The sequence below is a fragment of the Ursus americanus genome, chromosome X, assembly GCF_024610735.1.
Source record: "Ursus americanus isolate L20-20 chromosome X, mUrsAme1.1.p, whole genome shotgun sequence".
Lineage (NCBI taxonomy): Eukaryota > Metazoa > Chordata > Mammalia > Carnivora > Ursidae > Ursus > Ursus americanus.
This window is the reverse complement of record NC_142164.1, coordinates 14,737,244-14,743,433: the sequence shown is the minus strand read 5'-3', so window position 1 is coordinate 14,743,433 and position 6,190 is coordinate 14,737,244.

Genomic DNA, 6,190 nt, shown 5'->3' with positions numbered 1-6,190 from the left:
GGGCGCCTGGGTGGCTCAGTCGGTTAAGCATCTGCCTTCGGTTCAGGTCACGATCTCAGGGTCCTGGGATCAAGTCCTGCATTGGGCTCCCTGCTCAGAGGGGAGTCTGCTTCTCCCTCTCCCACTATCCCCTGCTCACGCTCTCTCTCTCTCTCAAATAAATAAATCTTAAAAAATCATTTTTAGGGTTCCATTTTATTTATTTATAATGCTTTTGAGTAATTTGGTTTGTATAGTTCTCTTCGTGGTTGCTCTGAGAATTACTACACACATACATATATTATCACGGATTACTAATGTTGACATTTTACTACTTTGAGTGAAGTATGGAAACCTGAATTCCATTTAGGTCCCTTTACCCTCCCTACTTTTCAGATATAATTATCTTAAATATTTTCTCCACATGCATTGAGCTCCATATCAGATACTGTTATATCATTTGCTTTGGCCATAAAATATTAAAGAAACTCATGAGGTGAAGGATAGTCTGTCATGTTCGCTGCTATGTTTACCCATTCCGTGTGCTTTTTTCCTTTCTGAAGGTTGCAGCCTTCTTCTGCTGCAATTTTTTTCCTCTTTAAAGATTCTTCCTTTAGCTATTCTCTCAGGAAAGGTTTGCTAGTGGCAAAATCTCTTAGCTCTCCATAATCTGAGAATGTCTTGATTTCCCCTTCATTCATGAAGGTTAGTTTCAATGGATACACACTTTGTGGTTCACAGGTCTTTTCTTTCTGTATTTGAAAACTGTTGTGCCACTTCCCTTTGGCTTCCATGATGTCATATGAGAAACCGACTATAATTCAAATGGGGTGTTCCCTATAGGATTATCTACAATTTTGTGGTTCTCTTTGGCTGCTTTCAAGACTTTTTCTTTGTCTCCACTTTTCACAAACTTCAGTTTCTTGAATCCGTAGGTCTATATCTTTTGTCAATTAGGGGGAGTTTTCGTCTATTATTACTTTGAATGTTTTTTCGGTCCCAGTCTCTCTGTCTTCTCTTCTTGGGACTCTCTATAAATGGATGTTTTTATGTGTTTCAAGATAATTTGTAAATTCAAGAGAATTTTCAACAGATTGTTGAAGTATTTTTATGGCATCTGCTTTAAAGTCCTTGTCAAATAATTCCAACTTATGAATCATCTCAGTATTGGTATCAGTTGATCGTGATTGTTTTTTCACTCAGATTTTCGTTTTCTTGGATTTGGTATGACAGGTGATTTTTAGATAATTTTTTTATTGTATCCTGTACATTTTGACTATTATGTTAGGACACTCTTCATTTTATCTAAATCTTCTGTTTTATCACGTAGTTGCCCTGCTTAGTTTAGCGTGTAGGTCCTGCTTTACATGTGTGGGCTCTAGTGCCAATGAAAATTTAATTTTTTGAGCTTTTGGAAGCCATCATCCTGTAGGCATCTGTTCTGGGTTTAGGCCATCTCTAAAGATTTTTGAAACTCCCAAAGAAAACTGATTTTAGTGTTCCAAGCTTCTGTGAAGTCCGTGGGGTTTCTATTCAATTATAATTTTCTAAGGTCATAGAGATAGAGCTCAAAACCTTCTGTTCTGCTACGACAGTTACCAGTACTTTAGTAAATTATGTTAATTACAGAGAATTTTCTCACAATAATTGTGATATTTTTGTCCACTCTATTTAAAGTTGGTCAATGCTGAAAATTATACCTTCCTTAATGTCTTGCATCTACCTTTTACTTACTAACAGATTTTCTTACAGAATTCACTCTAAAACACTTTTCCCTCTGTCATCTTCATGAAATGGTGGTAGTTATCTTAAATATGTATTGTAAACAAACACATTTTAACTTCAACTAAGAATTTTCAAGGATATTCTTTCTGAAGGACTAAGAAAAGTCATACTATATAACTTTTCTATACTCTCATTTTAAAAAATTACTTTGTTCTCCATCACAAACAAGATAGTAGGTGCAATTTTCAATAGAGTAGTCAAGGAATGCCATCTCTGAAGAAGGTAACATTTGAACTGGGATGACACAATGAGAAGGAAGCTATGCAAGCATCTGGGGGAATAGTCTTCAAGGCGAAGGAAACAAGTGCAAAGGCTCTGAGATGGGAACATACTAAGTGGGTTTGGGGAAAAACAAAGAAATCAGTGGGGCTGCAGCAGCATGAGCAAGGAGGCAGGTAATAAGAGATGAGATGAGATAGAATAATAGGAGTCAGTCCTAGAAGACCCCATAGACCATCGTCAAGACTTTGGATTTTAATTCTAAGGGATTTCACTTAGATGGGTAGCAAGGCATTGGAGGACTTTAAAAAGATTTTGAAAGACATGATCTGACTTACATTTTAGAATGATCACTCTGGCTGTGATGTAGAGAATGAATTGGAATGGAAGCAAAATAGAATCAGGGAGACCAATGAAGAGGGTGACTTTACAGTGGTCCAAGCAAGGATGGCCAGTTTCTCTGAACCATACTTAAAATAGGGGAGTGGGTCATGATGGAGATGATGAGCGGTGGTCAAATTTTAATATACTTTTGAGATACGGCCCATTGGAATTTTTGAGGGTTTAGATGTAAAGGATGAAGAGAAAGTGAAGAATCAAGAATGACTCTTGGGTTTTTGCTTGAACAGCTATTGAACTGAGTTGGGGAAGGATGTGAGAAGATTGGGTTTGTAAGGATGGGGTAGAAGATAAGGAATCAAGTGTTCTTCTTCGGCCATGTTAAATTTGAGATGTCTATTATACATCTAAAGAAGTGGCTAAGCAAGAGGTAGTATACATGAATGTGGACCTCAGAAAAGAGGTCTGGACTGAAGATAAAAACTTTGGAGTCATCAACATACATAGATAATATATAAAGCCACAGGATTTGATGAAATCATTTAGAAAGTGTAGGCAGATCAAAGAGTTCAAGGTCAAATTCTAGAACATGCCAACATTTATAGATGTGATTAAAGGGAAAAACCAGCAACAAAATTGAAGGAAGCAAGCAATTTGGGTAGGAAATTATGGTGTCACTGAAATCAGGAGAAGTAATTATTTCAAAAAAGAAGGAATGTTCAATCATGTTGAATGATTAAGAGTTCGAATAATATGAGAATAGCAAAGTGACTATTGAATTAAGCGATGTAGACGTCATTAGCGACTTTGACAAATGTATTTGTAGTGGAGTGCTGGAGATGAAAACCCAATTGGACACTACTGAAGAGTGAAGAGGCAACTGACGAATGAATAAACAAAATGTAGCCTATCTGTAAAACAAAGTATTATCAGCCATGAAATATTGATCCGTGCTGCAACATGGATGAATCTTGAGACATTATGCTAAGTAAAAAGTAGCCAGTCTCAAGATACCACATATTATATGACTCCATGTATATGAAATGTCCAGAATAGGCAATTCTACAGAGACAGAAAATAGATTAGTGGTTGCTTAGGGCTTGGTAGGATGGGAGGGGTATAGAGGGTGATAGCGAAGGGTACAGAAATATTTTTGAAGATGAAATGCTCCAGCTCTATGAGTATACTAAAAACCATTGAAATGTACCCTTGAAATGGGTGAATTGTATGATATGTGAATTATATCTTTAATAAAGCTGTTTTTTAAAAAAAGAGTGAATGGAAAATGAAAAAAGAGAATATACACAATTTTTTTGCAAAAATTCTTTGCAAACATTTTGCTTTGAGAGGAAATAGCTGGAGGAGGATATAGAATCAAAAGGGATATTTTTTTAAGATAGGAATTAGTAGAGTATGTTTGTATGTTCATGACTTTGATGCAGCAGAAAGAGTGAAATTGGTGATGCATTAAAGAAGGGATCCCCATAGATATGTCCAACTACCTGCAGGATAGCTCCACCTGGATGTCCTATTGGCTGTAACTCAAAATTTTATCTCAAATCCATTCAGTGTACTCCACCTCCATTTGCTACGGCCGTGGCCCAAGCCAGCAGCATTGTTCACTGGACTCTTGTAAAAGCCTCCTGACCTGGTCTGTCTGTGGCCACTCTTGGTGTTCTCAAATCCATTCCCTACCATGCAGCCAGAGTGATCTTCCTAAACTGTTAATCTGATCTCGATTTCCCTACTTAAAGCCCTTCGGTGATTCCTCATTGCTCTTACAATATACAATAAGCTCCTTAACTTGGCCTAGAAGACTCTCCAAGATCTGATGTTAAGTCTATATCTTCATCCCTGACCATTCTCCCCTTTATACATTAAGCTGCAGTCATAGTGACCTTCTTCCTGTTCCTGGAATTCATCCCCATGTGTTTTCTCACCTCTGAACATTTGCACATGGATATTCATTCTCTCTTATTACAACTCACCTCTCGCCTCATCACCCTGTGGCATGCCTTACTTCTACTCATCCTTTAGGACATTTTTCCTAGGTTGTCTTCTCTGACCACCTATATTAAATTAGGTCCCCCTCTACGTATTCCCATAAATCCGAGGTCTTGCTCTCACAGTGTGTGGCATACATTTTTGTATCTGTTGAATTATCTCTCTTCCTCACTAAAGTATATGCTCCAGGAGGACAGAATCTAGGTTTTCCTTATTCACTGCTTGTGTTATTTGCTAAGCCTACTGTTACAAGAGACCACAAACTGGGTGGCTTAAACAACAGAAATGTATTGTCTCACAGTTCTGGAGACTAGAAGTCAGAGATCATGTTTGGGCAGTGTTGGTTCCCTTGGAGGGCTGTGAGGGAGAATCTGTTCCAGGCCTCTTGCCTAGCTTCTGGGGATTTGCTGGCCATCTTTGGGGTTCCTTAACTTGTAGATGCATCATACAGATCCCTGCCTTCACGTTCACACAGTGTTCTCCCTGTGTGCATGTCTCTGTGTCCAAATTTCCCCTTTTTATAAGGACACTTGTCATGTTGGATTAGGACCCACCCTAATGACTTAATCTTAACTATCACCTCTTTAAAGACCTTATTTCTAAATAGGGTCTCATTCTGAGGTAGTAGGGATAGTAGGAGTATGGTCAACGTATCTTTTTCAAGGGAGACACAATTCAACACAAAACACCGCTCTATCTCTAGCACCCAACACAGTCCTTGGCTCCAGGCCTTTAATTCCCCCAGTGAATACTGAATGAACAAAGGAATGAATCCATGGGTGGATTTTTTTTAAGATTTTATTTTTAAGTAATCTCTACACCCAATGTGGGGCTCGAACGGACAACCCCCAAGATCAAGAGTCACGTGCTCTACCAACTGAACCACTCACGCACCCCTCCATGGATGGATTTTAAAGCATCTTCACAACGATAAGAAATATGGTGTGTGTAAAAATAGAAATGGAAAGAAAACTTCCAAACTCTTTCTATGAGGCCAGCATTACTTGATCCCAAAACTAGACAAAGACCCCACCAAAAAGGAGAATTACAGACCAATATCCCTGATGACCATGGATGTAAAAATGCTCACCAAGATCCTAGCCAATAGGATCCAATAGTACACTAAAAGGATTATTCACCATGACCACATGGGATTTATTCCCAGGCTGCAAGGGTGGTTCAACATCTGCAAATCAATTAATGTGATACACTACATTAATGAAAGAAAGGACAAGAACCACATGAGCCTCTCAAGAAATTCAGAAAAAGCATTGGACAAAGTACAGCATCCTTTCTTGATTAAAACTCTTCACAATGTAGGGATAGAGCGAACATACCTCAATATCTTAAAAGCCATATATGAAAAACCCACAGCAAATATCATTCTCAATGGGGAAAAACTGAAAGCTTTTCCCCTAAGGTCAGGAACATGGCAGGGATGTCCACTCTCACCACTGTCGTTCAACATAGTCCTAGCCTCCACAATCAGACAACAACAACAATAAAAAATAAAAGACATTCGAATCTGCAAAGAAGTCAAACTCTCACTCTTTGCAGATGACATGATACTCTATGTGGAAAACCCAAAAGACTACACCCCCAAATTGCTAGAACTCATACAGGAATTCAGCAACATGGCAGGATATAAAATCAATGCACAGAAATCAGTTGCATTTCTATACACTAACAGTGAGACAGAAGAAAGAGGAATTAAGGAGTCAATCCCATTTACAATTGCCCCCCAAACCATAAGATACCTATGGATAAACCTAACCAAAGAGGCAAAGGATCTGTGCTCAGAAAACTGTAGAACACTCATGAAAGGAATTGAGGAAGACACAAAGGAATGGAAAAACGTTCCATG